Source organism: Pinus tabuliformis, chromosome Q (assembly GCF_031772625.1).
Source record: "Pinus tabuliformis cultivar Carrire ecotype Pingquan chromosome Q, CPIR1, whole genome shotgun sequence".
Lineage (NCBI taxonomy): Eukaryota > Viridiplantae > Streptophyta > Pinopsida > Pinales > Pinaceae > Pinus > Pinus tabuliformis.
This window is the reverse complement of record NC_142296.1, coordinates 7,043,063-7,066,395: the sequence shown is the minus strand read 5'-3', so window position 1 is coordinate 7,066,395 and position 23,333 is coordinate 7,043,063. Positions and strand designations below refer to the sequence as shown.

The 23,333-nt window shown below is 38.6% G+C and overlaps 1 protein-coding gene across 3 annotated transcripts in view; it reads right to left on the bottom strand.

Moving 5' to 3' along the window:
• Nucleotides 1-23,333, bottom strand: part of LOC149218003 (sulfate transporter 4.1, chloroplastic-like) — a 290,950-nt gene that overhangs the window by 240,376 nt on the left and 27,241 nt on the right. The gene's annotated exons all lie outside the window — the stretch shown is intronic.

The following is a 23,333-nucleotide window of genomic DNA, read 5'->3' as shown; positions in this document are numbered from 1 at the left end:
TCTTCTAATTCTGGCATTGTATAATTAAATTTCGAAGTCTAAGAAACCCTAAAACAATCTACAACAATATCTAATCGAAGCTCCTTTATTTCATGCCATGGTCTTAGTTTTTGTCTTTTTTTTTTTTTTTTTGCTTTGTGGCCAAATTTATTTCAATGGCTTCATAAATGAAAGCAATGGGCCGTAAAAGCCACTAATTTAAACATATTATCAGAAATCATTTCCGATGTGATCATAGTAATTTATCATTGTTCGTTTCTCCATCCTATGTCGTGCAAAACTTCCGAAAATTCAACTCGTTGTGGGGCAAAACAAGAAGCCAAAGCATATGGAGCAGTTTTTTCTTGTTTAAATATTTTAGTCCATTAATTTGTCAACAAACACAACTTTTTTGGTGATTCACTGTTCTGTCTGCATTCGCTCACTTTTTGGAGTTTTGAAGTATAGATAATGTTAGAATAGGCTAAATTCTCTGATAAAGAGTTATATGGGACAAGTGTCACTGAACCGAAATGGAACTTTGATTTTAAGAAAGAGGTCTATTTCGAAACGGAATCCATGCTAATCACACATTTCTCGAGTTTCAATGTTCTGTGTTGTTTTGAAATAGGCTAAAAACCCTCGGTGCCTCCCTGGATCACTCTCAGTGTTAACATGTGGCAAGCAGGCATTCCTCAAAAATATGAATGAAATGATATTTTAACATGCATAAGACTAAAAATAGCCTATGGGACCATTAGTTCCTTGCTTTTCGCCTTTTGCAATTCAATCGCTTTCTTAAATGATGCTAACATCGCTAACAATGCCAAGAAACTGATGCTAACATATTCCCATAGCTTTTTATGATGTCTTTGAATGCAAAACATTCCAAAATGAAATGTTTTTCCGATTCCATTGCCCTAAACGTTCAAAATGTTCACACTCGTTATTCCCAAGCTTCTTTAGGCCTTTTCCACCGTTCTATTTCACACCAAAGTCGATGCGAGTTGGTTCTTAATTGAGCAATAAGAACCTTTGCCCTCCATGGAATGCTAACTCTTTTTGTTGTAGATTACATGTAGGGTTGTATTCTTCACTCGTTCTTCCCAAGCTTCTTTAGGCCTTTTCCACCATTATATTTCACACCAAAGTTGATGCGAGTTGGTTCTTAATTGAGCAATAAGAACCTTTGCCCTCCATGGAATGCTAACTCTTTTTGTTGTAGATTACATGTAGGGTTGTATTCTTCAATGTAGTATTCCTTCTTTCTACCAAATTGTTTTCCCCATACTTGTTTACAGAACTTCTCCATAACAAAATTCTTTAACTCCTTACTATTTGTGGGACAAGCATTGAGGTAGATATTCCATTTTTGCATACATGTATAGTTTTGTTTCATCTAAGTTTTCTTTCTTTCAGTCATGCCTTCATTGAAGATAACATTATGCCATCTACCTACTCCCATTTGCTCAATTCTTTTTAAATATCTTATGAGCCGCACCATAGCAATTACTTCTATAGTGCGGCTCTTGTTTCACTCAACATTATCTCATAAGGTATTGAACTTTTTATTTTGAACTTGCTCATGATCAAGCGTTTTTGGATTTTCTCAATTTGTTTCCATTTTGAGATGGGGGTGCTGCTAGCCCACAATTCACATCCATATAGCTAAATGTCCAATCTCTTGGGAATCCTTGTTGAATATTTCCATGATGTGCAGCGCAAGAGTGTTCATTCTCCATTTTAGATACTCTGTTTGAAGTTCAACCAAGTCCCTTGCCTTTCATGTTTTCAACTTTTTAATTCCAATCTCCACCTCTTGTAATGTGAAGAGCTTTGTAGTCGTGTTGATCCTAGGGGGAGGCTCTGCTTCTTATTCTTTTTCATAGAGTTGTCTTGCATATTCAAACCATTGATTGGTTGTAATATTATTTTTTATTTGCTTCTTCCTTGGTTGAAGTTCCAACCAGAAAAGCTTTGGGTTATTCTTGCTTTAGATATATTAACTCTTCTCGCCTTGTTTTCATGAACTCATCTTTTTTTCCCTTTTAATATTTGCTTATATAACTTTACATTCACCTTCTCTTTGCCTGCATTTTTCAAGGTTCTCCTTGCCATTTTGCATTCCTGATCAAATCTATTATCACTTAAGGAAAACCCTAGCTACGGGAAGAAACCTAAGGTAACCTAAAACCTCTTTTAGGCTGAAAGTTGGCCCTTCAACCCAGAAAAGGATCTATCCCTAAAACACAACTACCTAAAGGTCACTATAGTAGAAGGTTTCGCTTTTAAAATTCTATGGCCAGATTTAGTTCATAGGATAAAATTTGGTTGGGTTGTTTACAAAACACACCATTGGGCATGGAGTCCAGTTCTAACAAGTAATGCTACAGATCCAATGAGCGGAATACAAAAAGCAGGGTAGAAATAACTCCTTTGACAATTTGAGGAATTTCGAAGAAGAGAATTAAAGAAAACAGTATTATAACTGATAGAAGCAACAAGTATTAATCACTAAGAAATAATGAAACCAAAGCATAAATACTTTTCATAAATAGAGAAATAACAGACAAGGAACTACAACACATGAGTTTTCTGCAAATGCTCATCAAACTATAATATATTTAAGATCTGCTCAAATACACCAAAGTGCTAATGTTTTTACAATAAAAGCCAACCTTTACTTCCTCTACTGTCTCTGTCTTTATAGAAAAGAGAAAATAACTAAAACAAGTTTCTAATAAAACTTAATTACAAAATTTAAAAATAATAACAGCGTACATCTCGAATATATGCATATAAAACTTTCTAATCCTATCTGCATCTAAAAATCATGTTGTTACTGGAGTCATGGGTGGAGATTGTTGGAATTTCTAAGTTTATCCATCATAAATTCTTCCTGTACTATCTGATTTATTTCTCCCTAAGTGTTCATTTACTTCACAAGTTATTTACCATGTAAATACTGAAAATAAATACAAGTACAGTATCAACACATACAATTCATCAATTGAAAGAAACAGGAACAAAAGTGACATTTATTTTTGGAGTAATGTCCCCAGAAAATCCCAATGTGGGAAAACCGATGCAGCGATCAAAGGGTTTATTATTAAGCAGTTTCAGAATACAATCTGGGTGCCAGAAATGGCTCACCTAATAGAGAATGCCCTCTGCAGTAGTACCTCTCTGTCGAAGAGGGCTATCAGCTCCAATCTGCCCCACGAAATCTCCTAGCGTCAGCCTCTAGGGTCTACGTCAACCTCTCTCGCCCAGCGTCAGCCTCTAGGGTCTGCGTCAACCTCTCTAGCCCAGTGTCAGCCTTTAGGGTCTGCGTCAGCCTCTCTAGACCTGCGTCAGCCTCTCGGGGCTCTGCGTCAACCTCTGGAGCCTTTGCGTCTCCCATGTTGGCCCTCCTCAGGCTCTGCGCAGCTCCTAGCTACCTCTACGTGGCCTCTAGTTGGCTCTGCGTCAACCCTCTCCCGGCTTCTGCGCTGATGCTCCCAGTACTATCTCTATCTCTCTGTTACTACATTTGTTGCCCCTTAGCTGTAACTCTGATCACTCCTTCGATTTCCTCAGCAAGCCCTGCCACAGAAAATCGAATTTCTAATCAACTCAATGTGTTCTCCAACTGACCATCAAGTCTCTTCTTATACTTTTCTCGTTGACAATTCAACGGCTAAGATTAAGTCGCTAATCAACAGCTAAGATTAGATCTGGCTTGATCCATGACTTTTGGACCATTTTAACTCAGTTTTATATTAATTCACCTTAATATTTTATTTTACCTAAGTTTAGACTTAGGGACTCCGTTAAAATATTAATTATTTTAATATCTCCCAAATTGGTAAGATTCCGCCCAAACCATTTCTGGGTCCTGGAGATCTCATGTGCTTTAGCCTCTCCACCAATTTTCAAGGATAGAGCACCTTTGATGCTATCCCAAATCAACACTCCTTAGCGAGCACTATTCTCTAGTAATACTCAGTGAGTATCACTTTGATCATCCGACGTTAGTCCCTGTGTTAATGCTAGGCCTGTTGCCCAACATCCTCTGCACTGTTGTATCATGTATTGTTATCCATGGCCCTACCACTGCCATTGCTGCATCTATATGGCAGCGATCCGAGTTTACTCAACTATCGGATTTAACCAAGATCTTTTACTTCCGTGATGTTGTTTAGAATTGCATTTAAACGAGCATAAAGGAACATCTATGCATGTTGTAGAGAAGAGGGAACATGACCAGAATTAGCAACATAAAACACAAGACGTTAATAATGGAGTTCGTCCAGGAGGGACTATGTCTTCGGGCTTCGATGTCAAGATGGTGTAGGTCGCTGCATTAAGTGCCGGAAAGAGTGATACATGCATGTGTTTTCTCTATCATACAAGGAATATGCCCTCACGTAGGAGTGGCTCCAAGAGATGTTCCGCTACAAGAACTCTCATTCAAAAAAGGACTCCTATCAGCATGACATAATTTCACGTATGTTAATAATGAGCATCCCACCAACATGGCATCAAAGGGATCTCAATTCAAACATACATGGCGACACATGAGTATCCCGTCAACATGGCGACAAAGGAATCTCAATCAAAACATGACAATAAATACATCTCACATCAAGAACAAAACAACTTCCCACATCAAACATCAAACAGGGATCTATACAGCACAATGCATCTCAAGCAAAGAAACAAAGAAGTACATGATCACACTGCATTACGTTACATCAAGGAGTTAACTAAAAAGAGGATGATAAACTGCTAGATCTGGTTGTACCATTAATCTCGTGGTGTTGAATATCATGGAAATGACTCATCACACATTGAATGTTGACACCGCATTCCACTTTGAAAAGTGGCCGAAAAATGGAATGATTAAATGGAAAATCTGATTACACCATCAGATTCGTGGTGTCGAATAGTGTAAAATCGACTATCAAATTTCTGAATTCTGACGAAGTGAAAATCTAGAGCTACAGGGATCTTTTAGATTCCCCTACATTCCTCAAAGATTACTCCTTTGGGTCATTTGAAGATCTGCTGCTCAGATCAAAATTCTATCTGCGCCATCAAGATCCTTGCAAAATTCTGAGAAGAATGAAAATGAAGTTGACTGCATTCTGACTCTGGCGAATTTCAGCCTCCAAGGAATCTGGAATATTCTCAAAGATTCTTCGTTGTTGGGAATCTGCAAATCTGCTGCTCAAAAGGCAAATCCAACATCGCCATAGTGTCCCCTAAAAAAATCTGAGAATCACTGTAAACTTGATTACATTCTGATAAAAAGAATTTTTACTTCCCATGGAATCTTAAAGATTCCTCAAAGAATCCGCATGAAAATATTCCCTCGAATATTCTGGGCATCTACCTTGTTTTTCGTGCCCAAGGTGGACCCCCTCTGCATTGCCACACCTCCGTTTTGTCGCTCTCCTGTGCGATGTTCCATGAAATGGTCGTTTTAATGAACCATCGTAACATATTACATAACTGTTGTCACATTATATGTGTCATGGTTATAACCGTCTTAATGGGCGCAGATTTTTTTGTTTATTAAATGGTTGTGAGGTGTTAAATGGAGGAGTTTGGTACATGGGTTGGGTTGCCCGTGGAGCGGGCCAGCCACATGGCCAGGCGGGTTCAATTACAGCCGGCCCATAATTATTTATAGCACATGTTTTATATATATGGTAAAATGGGTTGGGGTATGGGTCGGTGTCATGGTTATAACCGTCTTAATGGGCGCAGATTTTTTTGTTTATTAAATGGTTGTGAGGTGTTAAATGGAGAAGTTTGGTACATGGGTTGGGTTGCCCGTGGAGCGGGCCAGCCACATGGCCAGGCGAGTTCAATTACAGCCGGCCCATAATTATTTATAGCACATGTTTTATATATATGGTAAAATGGGTTGGGGTATGGGTCGGGTCCACCAAAGGTGGCCCGCCCACTCCGTTTCATTTTAATTGTGTTTGGTTACAATGGTTGGGGCCGGCGGGGGTCATGGCCCGTCGACCATTTTTTTAATTAAAAGCTTTTTTTAATATATGTTTTGGAAGGTCCGATGGAGGTGGCGACAGTCATGGCCTGCCACTTGTTTAATATTTATTTTATTTTTTATTTTTATAATAAGGCCATTTTTTTTATTTTGTCTAATATAAGGGATATTAGACAAATTAAGTATCCAACAAGCTCGCCCGCTTTTGAGAGCTAGTTTTCATGCCCTAGGGTCAATCAAATTGAAGGACACTTAAACTTGGCCTCTAACTTTCGCATACAAGCTCGGTTTGATGAACCGTTCACACCGTTGCGATCAGAACGACGAAATCTACGCTCTGGCCTTGGTCCGACAACATTCTGATCACTTTATTTTTTACCCTAAGTCCTCTTGGACTTTTGCATATTTCTGGAGCCACTTGCATCAATCCTCCCCACTTTCATGCTTTTGGTCCTCCAAAAGCATGAAAAATAATCTTCCACTTCTTTGTACCATGTCTGCACTTACAAGTATGTGATATGTCACTCTTCCCTCTCCTTCACCTTTGTCCCTCGGAGTCATAAGCGATGAGCCGACACTTGTAACTTCTGCAAACTTGTAGTACATTGATTTTGCAAATTACATGCTTGACTTACATGACCAACTAATGACCCAAGTATCCCATACTTGCCACAAGTTTATAACACATACTTGGTGGTCAAGTTTACATCAAAATGGAAACAATACCCCAGCTATGAAAACAATGCTAAAATATCATTGTTTCTTCAACAAGTGGTGGAAAACACATCATTACTGCAACACATGATTTACAAAAATAAGGCCAAACAATATTGTTGCTTTAACAAGTGATGGAAAACACATCATAACCAGTGTTTCACGGGGACGTGTCCCTCAAGGTCGGTGCCTCCCTGGATCACTCTCAGTGTTAACATGTGGCAGGCAGGCATTCCTCAAAAATATGAATGAAATGATATTTTAACATGCATAAGACTAAAAATAGCCTATGGGACCATTAGTTCCTTGCTTTTCGCCTTTTGCAATTCAATCGCTTTCTTAAATGATGCTAACATCGCTAACAATGCCAAGAAACTGATGCTAACATATTCCCATAGCTTTTTATTATGTCTTTGAATGCATAACATTCCAAAATGAAATGTTTTTCCGATTCCATTGCCCTAAACGTTCAAAATGTTCACACTCGTTCTTCCCAAGCTTCTTTAGGCCTTTTCCACCGTTCTATTTCACACCAAAGTCGATGCGAGTTGGTTCTTAATTGAGCAATAAGAACCTTTGCCCTCCATGGAATGCTAACTCTTTTTGTTGTAGATTACATGTAGGGTTGTATTCTTCACTCGTTCTTCCCAAGCTTCATTAGGCCTTTTCCACCATTATATTTCACACCAAAGTTGATGCGAGTTGGTTCTTAATTGAGCAATAAGAACCTTTGCCCTCCATGGAATGCTAACTCTTTTTGTTGTAGATTACATGTAGGGTTGTATTCTTCAATGTAGTATTTCTTCTTTCTACCAAATTGTTTTCCCCATACCTGTTTACAGAACTTCTCCATAACAAAATTCTTTAACTCCTTACTATTTGTGGGACAAGCATTGAGGTAGATATTCCATTTTTGCATACATGTATAGTTTTGTTTCATCTAAGTTTTCTTTCTTTCAGTCATGCCTTCATTGAAGATAACATTATGCCATCTACCTACTCCCATTTGCTCAATTCTTTTTAAATATCTTATGAGCCGCACCATAGCAATTACTTCTATGGTGCGGCTCTTGTTTCACTCAACATTATCTCATAAGGTATTGAACTTTTTATTTTGAACTTGCTCATGATCAAGCGTTTTTGGATTTTCTCAATTTGTTTCCATTTTGAGATGGGGGTGCTGCTAGCCCACAATTCACATCCATATAGCTAAATGTCCAGTCTCTTGGGAATCCTTGTTGAATATTTCCATGATGTGCAGCGCAAGAGTGTTCATTCTCCATTTTAGATACTCTGTTTGAAGTTCAACCAAGTCCCTTGCCTTTCATGTTTTCAACTTTTTAATTCCAATCTCCACCTCTTGTAATGTGAAGAGCTTTGTAGTCGTGTTGATCCTAGGGGGAGGCTCTGCTTCTTATTCTTTTTCATAGAGTTGTCTTGCATATTCAAACCATTGATTGGTTGTAATATTATTTTTAATTTGCTTTTTCCTTGGTTGAAGTTCCAACCAGAAAAGCTTTGGGTTATTCTTGCTTTAGATATATTAACTCTTCTCGCCTTGTTTTCATGAACTCATCTTTTTTTCCCTTTTAATATTTGCTTATATAACTTTACATTCACCTTCTCTTTGCCTGCATTTTTCAAGGTTCTCCTTGCCATTTTGCATTCCTGATCAAATCTATTATCACTTAAGGAAAACCCTAGCTACGGGAAGAAACCTAAGGTAACCTCAAACCTCTTTTAGGCTAAAAGTTGGCCCTTCAACCCAGAAAAGGATCTATCCCTAAAACACAACTACCTAAAGGTCACTATAGTAGAAGGTTTCGCCTTTAAAATTCTATGGCCAGATTTAGTTCATAGGATAAAATTTGGTTGGGTTGTTTACAAAACACACCATTGGGCATGGAGTCCAGTTCTAACAAGTAATGCTACAGATCCAATGAGCGGAATACAAAAAGCAGGGTAGAAATAACTCCTTTGACAATTTGAGGAATTTCGAAGAAGAGAATTAAAGAAAACAGTATTATAACTGATAGAAGCAACAAGTATTAATCACTAAGAAATAATGAAACCAAAGCATAAATACTTTTCATAAATAGAGAAATAACGGACAAGGAACTACAACACATGAGTTTTCTGCAAATGCTCTTCAAACTATAATATATTTAAGATCTGCTCAAATACACCATAGTGCTAAAGTTTTTACAATAAAAGCCAACCTTTACTTCCTCTACTGTCTCTGTCTTTATAGAAAAGAGAAAATAACTAAAACAAGTTTCTAATAAAACTTAATTACAAAATTTAAAAATAATAACAGCGTACATCTCGAATATATGCATATAAAACTTTCTAATCCTATCTGCATCTAAAAATCATGTTGTTACTGGAGTCATGGCTGGAGATTGTTGGAATTTCTAAGTTTATCCATCATAAATTCTTCCTGTACTATCTGATTTATTTCTCCCCAAGTGTTCATTTACTTCACAAGTTATTTACCATGTAAATACTGAAAATAAATACAAGTACAGTATCAACACATACAATTCATCAATTGAAAGAAACAGGAACAAAAGTGACATTTATTTTTGGAGTAATGTCCCCAGAAAAACCCAATGTGGGAAAACCGATGCAGCGATCAAAGGGTTTATTATTAAGCAGTTTCAGAATACAATCTGGGTGCCAGAAATGGCTCGCCCAATAGAGAATGCCCTCTGCAGTAGTACCTCTCTGTCGAAGAGGGCTATCAGCTCCAATCTGCCCCACGAAATCTCCTAGCGTCAGCCTCTAGGGTCTACGTCAACCTCTCTCGCCCAGCGTCAGCCTCTAGGGTCTACGTCAACCTCTCTAGCCCAGTGTCAGCCTTTAGGGTCTGCGTCAGCCTCTCTAGACCTGCGTCAGCCTCTCGGGGCTCTGCGTCAACCTCTGGAGCCTTTGCGTCTCCCATGTTGGCCCTCCTCAGGCTCTGCGCAGCTCCTAGCGACCTCTACGTGGCCTCTAGTTGGCTCTGCGTCAACCCTCTCCCGGCTTCTGCGCTGATGCTCCCAGTACTATCTCTATCTCTCTGTTACTACATTTGTTGCCCCTCAGCTGTAACTCTGATCACTCCTTCGATTTCCTCAGCAAGCCCTGCCACAGAAAATCGAATTTCTAATCAACTCAATGTGTTCTCCAACTGACCATCAAGTCTCTTCTTATACTTTTCTCGTTGACAATTCAACGGCTAAGATTAAGTCGCTAATCAACAGCTAAGATTAGATCTGGCTTGATCCATGACTTTTGGACCATTTTAACTCAGTTTTATATTAATTCACATTAATATTTTATTTTACCTAAGTTTAGACTTAGGGACTCCGTTAAAATATTAATTATTTTAATATCTCCCAAATTGGTAAGATTCCGCCCAAACCATTTCTGGGTCTTGGAGATCTCATGTGCTTTAGCCTCTCCACCAATTTTCAAGGATAGAGCACCTTTGATGCTATCCCAAATCAACACTCCTTAGCGAGCACTATTCTCTAGTAATACTCACTGAGTATCACTTTGATCATCCGACGTTAGTCCCTGTGTTAATGCTAGGCCTGTTGCCCAACATCCTCTGCACTGTTGTATCATGTATTGTTATCCATGGCCCTACCACTGCCATTGCTGCATCTATATGGCAGCGATCCGAGTTTACTCAACTACCGGATTTAACCAAGATCTTTTACTTCCGTGATGTTGTTTAGAATTGCATTTAAACGAGCATAAAGGAACATCTATGCATGTTGTAGAGAAGAGGGAACATGACCAGAATTAGCAACATAAAACACAAGACGTTAATAATGGAGTTCGTCCAGGAGGGACTATGTCTTCGGGCTTCGATGTCAAGATGGTGTAGGTCGCTGCATTAAGTGCCGAAAAGAGTGATGATGTACATGCATGTGTTTTCTCTATCATACAAGAATATGCCCTCACGTAGGAGTGGCTCCAAGAGATGTTCCGCTACAAGAACTCTCATTCAAAAAAGGACTCCTATCAGCATGACATAATTTCACGTATGTTAATAATGAGCATCCCACCAACATGGCATCAAAGGGATCTCAATTCAAACATATATGGCGACACATGAGTATCCCGTCAACATGGCGACAAAGGAATCTCAATCAAAACATGACAATAAATACATCTCACATCAAGAACAAAACAACTTCCCACATCAAACATCAAACAGGGATCTATACAGCACAATGCATCTCAAGCAAAGAAACAAAGAAGTACATGATCACACTGCATTACGTTACATCAAGGAGTTAACTAAAAAGAGGATGATAAACTGCTAGATCTGGTTGTACCATTAATCTCGTGGTGTTGAATATCATGGAAATGACTCATCACACATTGAATGTTGACACCACATTCCACTTTGAAAAGTGGCCGAAAAATGGAATGATTAAATGGAAAATCTGATTACACCATCAGATTCGTGGTGTCGAATAGTGTAAAATCGACTATCAAATTTCTGAATTCTGACGAAGTGAAAATCTAGAGCTACAGGGATCTTTTAGATTCCCCTACATTCCTCAAAGATTACTCCTTTGGGTCATTTGAAGATCTGCTGCTCAGATCAAAATTCTATCTGCGCCATCAAGATCCTTGCAAAATTCTGAGAAGAATGAAAATGAAGTTGACTGCATTCTGACTCTGGCGAATTTCAGCCTCCAAGGAATCTGGAATATTCTCAAAGATTCTTCGTTGTTGGGAATCTGCAAATCTGCTGCTCAAAAGGCAAATCCAACATCGCCATAGTGTCCCCTAAAAAAATCTGAGAATCACTGTAAACTTGATTACATTCTGATAAAAAGAATTTTTACTTCCCATGGAATCTTAAAGATTCCTCAAAGAATCCGCATGAAAATATTCCCTCGAATATTCTGGGCATCTACCTTGTTTTCCGTGCCCAAGGTGGACCCCCTCTGCATTGCCACACCTTCGTTTTGTCGCTCTCCTGTGCGATGTTCCATGAAATGGTCGTTTTAATGAACCATCGTAACATATGACATAACTGTTGTCACATTATATGTGTCATGGTTATAACCGTCTTAATGGGCGCAGATTTTTTTGTTTATTAAATGGTTGTGAGGTGTTAAATGGAGGAGTTTGGTACATGGGTTGGGTTGCCCGTGGAGCGGGCCAGCCACATGGCCAGGCGGGTTCAATTACAGCCGGCCCATAATTATTTATAGCACATGTTTTATATATATGGTAAAATGGGTTGGGGTATGGGTCGGTGTCATGGTTATAACCGTCTTAATGGGCGCAGATTTTTTTGTTTATTAAATGGTTGTGAGGTGTTAAATGGAGGAGTTTGGTACATGGGTTGGGTTGCCCGTGGAGCGGGCCAGCCACATGGCCAGGCGAGTTCAATTACAGCCGGCCCATAATTATTTATAGCACATGTTTTATATATATGGTAAAATGGGTTGGGGTATGGGTCGGGTCCACCAAAGGTGGCCCGCCCACTCCGTTTCATTTTAATTGTGTTTGGTTACAATGGTTGGGGCCGGTGGGGGTCATGGCCCGTCGACCATTTTTTTAATTAAAAGCTTTTTTTAATATATGTTTTGGAAGGTCCGATGGAGGTGGCGACAGTCATGGCCTGCCACTTGTTTAATATTTATTTTATTTTTTATTTTTATAATAAGGCCATTTTTTTTATTTTGTCTAATATAAGGGATATTAGACAAATTAAGTATCCAACAAGCTCGCCCGCTTTTGAGAGCTAGTTTTCATGCCCTAGGGTCAATCAAATTGAAGGACACTTAAACTTGGCCTCTAACTTTCGCATACAAGCTCGGTTTGATGAACCGTTCACACCGTTGCGATCAGAATGACGAAATCTACGCTCTGGCCTTGGTCCGACAACATTCTGATCACTTTATTTTTTACCCTAAGTCCTCTTGGACTTTTGCATATTTCTGGAGCCACTTGCATCAATCCTCCCCACTTTCATGCTTTTGGTCCTCCAAAAGCATGAAAAATAATCTTCCACTTCTTTGTACCATGTCTGCACTTACAAGTATGTGATATGTCACTCTTCCCTCTCCTTCACCTTTGTCCCTCGGAGCCATAAGCGATGAGCCGACACTTGTAACTTCTGCAAACTTGTAGTACATTGATTTTGCAAATTACATGCTTGACTTACATGACCAACTAATGACCCAAGTATCCCATACTTGCCACAAGTTTATAACACATACTTGGTGGTCAAGTTTACATCAAAATGGAAACAATACCCCAGCTATGAAAACAATGCTAAAATATCATTGTTCCTTCAACAAGTGGTGGAAAACACATCATTATTGCAACACATGATTTACAAAAATAAGGCCAAACAATATTGTTGCTTTAACAATTGATGGAAAACACATCATAACCAGTGTTCCACGGGGACGTGTCCCTCAAGGTCGGGTGCGCGCACCCCTCGCAGCCCACGCACCCGGGACGGGGGGATGTCTGGGGAAACGTTTCCCCACGTCCCCCTTTTGGTGAGACGTGGTGAGACACAAGGGAGGACGTTTCCCCGGTGTGGGGGATGCGACTCCCCAAAAGGGGGACACCTGAGCATCCCCTCTCAAAATGGGCTATGCGTTCCCCCTTAAATTTTCTTGTAATCAATAATTTATGATAGGAGAAACCTGGTATTTGACCATATTGCCCTACTAATGCTATATAATTCATAGTAATGTTAAATTCTTAAAGTAACTTTCATTTTCATCCTTTTACTTAAATTTTTAACATTACCATGAAATGACTCAGGATGTTTGAGAGTGGTTTCGACCTCATTGGATTTCATATGGAGAAAATAGAATTTTAGATCTCACTCAAAATCCATCACACTTGACAGTTTTTTAGGAATTCAATATTCGATGGATTGCAATGTTTCCATTGCATTTTGTCATGTAAAGGGTATGGAATTAGTACTTAATCAAGATTACCAAGCCCTCTATGTACTTTAGAGTGACTTTTAGACTCATCACTCCACTGTTTTTGAGTTTTAGTTATATCAATTTACTATTCCAGCGTTCAGATTTCAGTATCTATTATAGTCTATTTTGCTTAGTGCTAATTAGATTCTAGAATGATGAATGATGAATTTTAATTTTAAATCAATTTAGAATCTAGAATGATGAATGATGAATTTAATTTTTAAATCAATGTAGATTCTAGAATGGTGAATAATGAATGATGAATATGGATCAGAATATTTCATTATTGAATCTCGTGGTCTATGGATGAATCATGTATGTATTAGTAAGGATGATGAGTATGGATCAATGTATTTCATTATTTAATTCAATTATGTATGTATCATTGTATTTATGCTTTCATTATTGAATATGAATTTGAAATATATATATATATATATATATATATATATATTAAAAAAGAAAAATTATATACTTCGACGTTCCCCCGTACCCCATAAAGTTCCCTAAAATTTGAGGGTACTCCCACACATCCCCCTTGTGCGTCTCCCCACACCCGCATCTCTCCACCCCGGAGTCTTGGTGGAACATTGACCATAACTTTCACAGTTTAAAATACAACACAAAATAAGACCAGACATCATTGTTGCTTAACAAGTGATGGAAAACACATCATCACTTTTACATTTTAAAATGCAACAAATGATTTACAAAAGCACGACCATGACAAACTAACATATCTAGAAACCATTTTTCACTTATCAATGTGAATGGGTCATCCCCTTGTGGTGGTTTTGCTTGTCGAATGATTTTTTCAACTGGCTTATGCACTGACTCTTTGTATTTAAGGCGCTGCTCTAGATGGAGCCTCCAACATGTGGCCCTTTGGTGACGACTTCTGTCGCAATCACTGCAACGGGTCTTCTTCCTCCAGAGTTGTGTTACCTTCTTCTTTGCCTGCTATTGAGAGGGTCTTTCACGCCTCCTTTTGTGAGCTGCTATTCTTTTCCAGCACTCAACAAATGTATGGTTATGTAATCCACAAAAAGTACATGTTTTTCGATGCCATGTTTTATGTCCATCATTAACAACATGATTGTAATCAAAATGAACATTCGAATATTGAGACTTGTTATACCTTTCCTTGTTGTCTCTGGTGTAAGTATGGCGATGAGAGCTTGCCTCAGCTCTTTCCCTACAATGGGCACTGCCATGGGATGATGGTGATGTGTTCCCATCATTCTCTTCCCTTGACAATTTCATCGATGTCTCAGAAGCATCTGACACCTTCGAGCATTCTCCTTCAGTGTATCCCAAGCCTGCAAATTGAGGTCTCTACACAACCTCCAATGGTTGAGTTATGCCTTGGCTATTAACACCAAGTTCTTTTTCCTCCTTGTACCTCATCCTAGTAAGGAGCCTCATGTTTGTCCCTGTAATTGGTATCTCCACATTTCCAACAGAAATCATACTATGTGAAGATGAAACTGAAGGGAAATCAACATCTTTTACCTCCACTATCGAGTTGGAAAGAACTGATGAAGGCTTCTCATCCTCTGTTGTTGGTGGTTCGCTCTCTGTCTTGGCGCATTCCCCACTTTCCTTCCCGACGTACCCAAGTCTTACCTGACAGGGTAATTCCTCTACTTTGATGGAATTGACAATGCCTTGGCCATTAATGCCCAAGCCTTTTCCTTCATACCCCATTTTCCTCAACAATTTGGAACCAATTCCTGTGGTATGATTTTCAAAAACAATGAAATCATCATCAGCACACATACATGAATTCGGAGAATTACATTTTACCTCACAGGGATCACACTGTGGCTTTTCCAAGCCTCGTTCTTAACTTGCAGTTGTTGTAGCAAACTTTGTGTCTCCTCTTTCTCTTCATGTAGAAGCATCTTCAATTCAGCGTTCTCTGTTTGAAGATTTTGGTTGTGGTGCTTCAGTTCTTCCAAGCCCTCTTCCGTGGCTCGCAAGTGAAGCTGTCATCGCTGCTTTTCCTTTGTCTCTTTTTGTAGAGCTTCATACATTATTTCCAGCGTTTGGGACACTCTGAGCATGATTTCGTACATCGCTTTGTCATCCTCCATCGTTGCATGTTCCATTGTTCACGCTCGCAATTCACATCCACACAAAGACCGCTCCGATACCAATATTGATCCGAGTTTACTCAACTATCGGTTTAACTAAGATCTTTTACTTCTGTGATGTTGTTTAGAATTGCATTTAAAAGAGAATAAAGGAACATATATGCATGTTGTAAAGAAGAGGGAACATGACAAGAATTAGCAACATAAAACACAAGACGTTGATAACGAAGTTCGTCCAGGAGGGACTACGTCTCCGGGCCCCGGTGTCAAGATGGTGTAGGTCACTGCATTAAGTGCTAGAAAGAGTGATGATGTACATGCATGTGTTTTCTCTATCATACAAGGAATATGCCCTCACGTAGGAGTGGCTCCAAGAGATGTTCTGCTGCAGGAACTCTCATTCAAAAAAGGACTCCTATCAGCATGACATAATTTCACATATGTTAATAATGAGCATCCCGCCAACATGGCATCAAAGGGATCTCAATTCAAACATACATGGCGACACATGAGTATCCCGTCAACATGGTGACAAAGGGATCTCAATCAAAACATGACAATAAGTACATCTCACATCAAGAACAAAACAAGATCCCACATCAAACATCAAACAAGGATCTATACAACACAATGCATCTCAAGCAAAGAGACAAAGAAGTACATGATCACACTGCATATACCTCACATCAAGGAGTTATTTGAAGAAGAGGATGATAAACTGCTGGATTTGGTTGCACCATTAATATCGTGGCGTTGAATATCATGGAAATAACTGCTCGCACATTGAATGTTGACACCTGCACTCCACTTTGAAAAGTGGCCGAAAAATGGAATGATCAAATGGAAAATCTGATTACACCATCAGATTCGTGGCGTCGAATAGTGTAAAATCGACTGTCAAATTTATGAATTCTGACAAAGTGAAAATCTAGGGCTACATGAATCTTTTAGATTACCCCTAGATTCCTCAAAGATTCCCTCCTTTGGGTCATTTGAACATCTGCTGCTCAGATCAAAATTCTATCTGCGCCATCAAGATCCTTGCAAAATTCTGAGAAGAATAAGTATGAAGTTGGTTGCATTCTTAACTCTAGCGAATTTCAACCTCCAAGGAACCTGGAAGATTCCCTCAAGATTCTCCTCTACCAGGGATCTGCAAATTTGCTGCTCAAAAGGCGAATCCAACCTCACCATAGCGACCCCTGCGAAAATCTGAGAAAATGATTGTAAACTTGATTACATTTTGATAAAAAGAATTTTTACCTCCCAAGGAATTTTAAAGATTCCTCAAAGAATCTGCATAAAAATATTCCCTAGAATATTTTGGGCATCTGCCTCGTTTTCTGTGCCCAAAGTGGACCCCCTCTGCGCTGCCACGCCTCTATTCTGTCGCTCTCCCGTGCGGTGTTCCGTCCTCCCCCATGCAAATGAATGTTGGGTCTTTTTTAATGTTGTTTGCGCCGAAATATCCATGTAATGGCCATTAGGCCAATGGTAAACTTAGGCGATGGGAAGCATGGGGTCGGGGGATCAAATCCCGCCCATGCCCAAAATTAGCGCGCATTTATTTTTAATGAACAGTCGTAACATATTACATAACTGTTGTCACATTATATGGGTCATGGTTATAAACGTTTTAATGGGCGCGGATATTTTTGTTTATTAAATGGTTGTGAGGTGTTAAATGGAGGAGTTTGGTACATGGGTTGGGCAACCTGTGGAGCGGGTTGGCCACATGGCCAATCGGGTTCAATTTCCGCCAACCATAATTATTTATGGCACATGTTTTATATATATGGTAAAGCGGGTTAGGGTGTGGGACAGGTCCACCGGAGGTGGCCCGCCCACCCCATTTCATTTTATGTGTGTTTGGTTACAATGGTTGGGGCCGGCGGGGGTCATGACCCGTCGGCGATTTTTTTAATTAAAAACTTTTTTTAGTATATGTTTTGGAAGGTCCGATGGAGGTGGCGACAATCATGGCCCACCACCTGTTTAATATTTATTCTTTTTATTATTTTTATAATAAGGGCATTTTTTTTATTTTGTCTAATATAAGGGATATTAGACAAATTAAGTATCCAACAAGCTCGCGCGTTTTTGAGAGCTAGTTTTCATGCCCCGGGATCGGTCAAATTGAAGGACACTTAAACCTGGCCCACAACCCAACTTTGACCAAAACTTTGATTTCCTCTAACTTTCGAATACAAGCTCGGTTTGATTAACCGTTCACCGTTGCGATCAGAACGATGAAATCTACACTCTGGCCTTGGTTCGACAACATTCTATTTACACTTTGATTTTTTACCCTTTCTAAGTCCTCTTGGACTTCTGCATGTGTTTAGAGCCACCTGGATCAATCCTCCCCACTAAGGAGCTTTTGGTCCTCCAAAAGCATGAAAAATGATCTGACACTTCTTTGTACCTTGTCTCCACTTACAAGTATATGATATGTCACCCTTCCTTCTCCTTCACCTTTTTCCTTTGGAACCATAAGCGATGAGCCGACACCTGTAACCTCTGCAAATCTGTAGTACATTGTTTTTGCAAATTACATGCTTGACTTACATGACCAACGAATGACCCAGGCATCTCATATTTGCCACGAGTTTATAACACATACTCGGTGGTCAAGTTTATATCAAAATGGAAACAATACCCCAGCTATGAAAACAAGGCCAAAATATCATTGTTGCTTCAACAAGTGATGGAAAACACATCATCGCTGCAACACATGATTTACAAAAATAAGGCCAAACAATATTGTTGCTTTAACAAGTGATGGAAAACATATCATAACTTTCAAAGTTTAAAATGCAACACAAAATAAGGCCAGACATCATTGTTGCTTAACAAGTGATGGAAAACACATAATCACTTTTACATTTTAAAATGCAGCAAATGATTTACAGAAGCACGATCATGACAAATTAACATATCTAAAAATTGTTTTTCACTTATCAATGTAAATGGGTCATCCCCCTGTGGTGGTTTTGCTTGTGAAATGATTTTTTCAGCTGGCTCATGCACCGACTCTTTGTCTTTAAGGCACTGCTCTGGATGGAGCCTCCAACATGTGGCCCTTTGGTGACCACTTCTTTCGCAATGACTGCAATGGGTCTTATTCCTCCAAAGCTGCTTTACCTTCTTATTTGCCTGCTGTTGAGAGGGTCTTTCACGCCTCCTCCTTTTGTGTGCTGCTATTCTTTTCCAGCCGTCAACAAATGTATGGTTATGTAATTCACAAAAAGTACATGTTTTTCGATGCCATGTTTTACGTCCATCATTAACAACATGATTGTAATTGAAATGAACATTCGAATATTGAGACTTGTTATACATTTCCTTGTTGTCTCTGGTGTAAGTATGGCAATGAGAGCTTGCCTCAGCTCTTTCCCTACAATGGGCACTGCCATAGGATGATGGTGATGTGTTCCCATCATTCTCTTCCCTTGACAATTTCATCAATGTCTCAGAAGCATCTGACACTTTCGAGCATTCTCCTTCGGTGTATCCCAAGCCTGCAAATTGAGGTCTCTACACAACCTCTAATGGTTGAGTTATGCCTTGGCTATTAACACCAAGTTCCTTTTCCTCCTTTTACCTCATCCTAGTAAGGAGCCTCATGTTTGTCCCTGTAATTGGTATCTCCACATTTCCAACAGAAATCATACTATGTGAAGATGAACCTGAAGGGAAATCAACATCTTTTACCTCCACTGTCGAGTTGAAAAGAACTGATGAGGGCTTCTCATCATCTGTTGTTGGTGGTTCATTGTCTGTCATGGTGCATTCCCCAACTTTCTTCCCGACATACCCAAGTCCTACCTGATGGAGTAATTCCTCTACTTTGATGGAATTGACAATGCCTTGGCCATTAATGCCTAAGCCTTTTCCTGCATACCCCATTTTCCTCAACAATTTGGAGCCAATTCATGTGGTATGATTTTCAAAAACAGCAAAATCATCATCAGGACACATACATGAATTCGGAGAATTACATTTTACCTCACAAGGATCACGCTGCGACTTTTCCAAGGCCTCGTCCTTGGCTTGCAGTTGTTGTAGCAAGCTTTGTTTCTCCTCTTTCTCTTCATATAGAAGCATCTTCAATTTAGCGTTCTTTGTTTGAAGATTTTGGTTGTGGTGCTTCAGTTCTTCCAGGGCCTCTTCCGTGGCTCGCCACTGACGCTGCCATCGCTACTTTTCCTTTGTCTCTTTTTATAGAGCTTCATACATTATTTCCACCTTTTGGGACACTCTAAGCATGGTTTCGTATATCGCTTTGTCATTCTCCATCATTGCACGTTCCATTGTTCACGGTCGCAATCCATAATGTTGACCACTAGAGTGGCACTTGATGATTACATGAAGACTCCATGCCCAAGGATAATCCAGAGGACACTTGTACCATCAGATATCGTCAGTCAACAGAATTTTTTAACTCTACTTTTATCTTCTCATCATCTTTCTTGTACCCAGATTCCACACCCTACGGAGAATTGTAAAAAGCGATACTAGAAATGATGAGTTTTGAGTCTGTAATAGGCCTAGGATGTTGGGACTTGATCAGCGAATGAATACACCTTGGAGTGTTTTTTTTATCTGGTTAATTATCCATTCTTTTTTAGAGGTGGATAATTTTCTGGGTTTTTTCACTCACGTTTTACCCCAAACCCAGGGTGACAGTTTGAAGGTTGAGCCCCTGACACATATTAGTGTCTAGAGTCAATGTATACTACCATACTAGATCACACAAAAAAATCGTGGAATTTGGTTAAATCTAGGTAGTCATTTTTTATATTTTTAGATTTCCCGCGGGTCAAAAATTGCAAATAAAATTGTATTTAAATTGTAATAAGTGTAGTCCAGAGAAGTTGTATGGGGTATGAGTAATCAAAATTACACCTCTCACCCTCAACTTTATACTATGACACACTTTGAGGGGTTAATAATGTGTTTTGGACCCTCAAAACCCAATTTTCCTAAGTTTAGAGGGAAATCTGACAATTAATTAAGTCATAAATTAAATAAATGGAGAAAAATAAATATCCACACATGCTAAATGTTGTGGAAATGAGGTGGAAAATTATGGGGGAGTTAAAGTGAAAACCCAAGGTGATGTGGACTCCTAAAATCAAGGAAATGACATTTGCTCAAATAAAATCGAATTTCTGGCATTAAATGAAAAAACTGTTTGGAAATTCGAATTTGTGAAGTTAATGCACATTTGGGAGGATTTGGGAGAATATTTAGTGGAGCTTTTTGTGGGTTATTGTCCCCACATGAGTTACCGCCCATATACACTTGTCATTCCACAATAAAATTTGAATTTGGCACATGAGGGAAGAAGAAAATGATGTCCACTTGCTAGAATTCGATTTTTACACTTGGCATTGGAGCTCCATTCAACAAATTCGAATTTCTCTTTGGGATTGTCACCTCATGCCACTTGTTTAATCACTTCTACATTGGCATTGGCTCCAACTCTCTATATAATAGAGCCATGGGCTTTCACATTGTAGAATATTGTTACTAGCTATTGTGCTTGTGGAAACGCTGCTACCTTGTACACTTTCAGAAATATCAATAAAGACTTTGGGGTTTCATTCATTAGGTGTTCTTCCTTTTCGAGTGCAATGAATTGTTGAGCATTGGTATAATTCCTTTTACTCATGCTTTGATCTAATTTGCTTCCATATACTCTTGTAGATTTGTTAATGTAGAATTATCTTGCATTGACATTTGATTTAGAAGTATGCTCTAGGTATAGAATGCTCTAGTTAGTTTTAAATAAATCTTTAGAGTTTCTTATCATTGTTTATTGTTAAATCTATATGGAACTAATCCTTAATTGAAGTTTTGTAGAGGGAACATCTTGTTGGGATTACAGAATCAAGCGTGAGGGGAAGTCTTTGGAAGGACCAACCCACTCTTGATACATTCTTAAAGGAGATCTCATTTCTTCTTTGAACCTTCATAGTCTTATCTTACAAAGTGGTTTTGTAGGGATTTCGACACATAGTTTGTACACAAGCCGAGAACTTCTAAATTTAAATCTCTTTTAAAAAACAGTGTACTTCATTTCTTTCATTTGCTATCTAAGAGCTTGAAGATGGCTAAGCAAAGATGAGATTTTACTCACTCTTTAGCTTAGCATTTTGTAAATTATAATTGTACATATACATTTTATCTTGTTGATTTTTCCATTAATACTTAACTTATTTTGAAGCCATTGTTTGGATTGTTTGCTAACTCTTGTGTGGCAGATTTTGAAGAGCAACTTCTCGCAACATCTAACAAGTGTTTGCAGGACCTTTGGCAAGTGTTGGGGGTTCGATTTCCAAGGATGTCGTGAGTCCTTTTGAGGCTTATTTTGGCCAAATCAAGTTCACTAGAGAGCTGCTCATTTTCCTCTTTAATATGTGCGCATTTGGAAGAAACTCACACCTTCTTTTCCTTGCATAAGTTTTATGAGATCTTGTCACTACTTTCTCAAAAAAGGGGGTCTAGTGTCCAAGTTTCAAGCAATTATTGTGAAGACTCTCATTGAAGTATAGTTGAGAAATTTGAAGGGCCCTCTTCTCATTGTAATATTAATAAAAGATCTAACTTGCTTGTGGGAGCTTGGGATTTCTCCCATGGTATCCTATCTCCCCATTTAGAGGGAGGCTTCTCTTGGGTGGATTGACATTTGCATAGTTTAAGTTTTCATACTTCATTCACTTACATGCATGCTTTAATTGGGAATTAAAGCAACCTCACTATCACATTTCATTAAGTTAAAGTTTGTTACAATTTCATTTGAGCTTTGCATTTTTTTCTCATTGTTGTTTCGAGCTACAAGCTTACACTTTACTTTGGGCAATTCATTATTTACATGCAAGCATTTTATATTCTTAACAAACTTTGATTCATTTCCATTTACCTTGGTAAATTGTTTCATGAACACTTGAATACATACTTCAATTTTATGCTACATTGTTATCTTGAATATTGGAGTAATTTATTGTCATTGTCTATTTGAAACAAATTTTACTTTCAAGCAAATTACATGTATCATTTTAATTTATTGATGAAACACATGCAATACTTGTAAGCTAATTTTATTCCTTCAATTGAAGTTATAATTGCAACTTATGTTGAACACTATTTCATTTTCAAGCATTGCAAATCAATCTCTTTGAAGCATTTGCATGTATCATTATTTTATTTTGGGGAATTAACACAATTTGCATTTCATCTAGGCATTTTAGTGTAGGAAGACCCCAAGCCTCATTAAAATTTTACCTCCAACATAAGTTGGTTGAAGTAGACATCTTAAGGATCCTCTACTCCTCTATTGACTCCTCACTATGAGATCCATATCATTGAGAGAGGGTGAGGTCTGGGGACTGAAGAGTTAAATTGTAATCTTGTTGTAGAGCTAATTAATAAAATTAACCAAGAGCACTTTCCATTACATTTACTTTACTTGTCTCTTGATGGTTTGAGTTTTCACATGTAAAGTCTATTCCAAAAGCAAGTATTGTAATCATTTCAAACAAGTGTTTTCTTTTCATGTTTCAAGTCTAATTG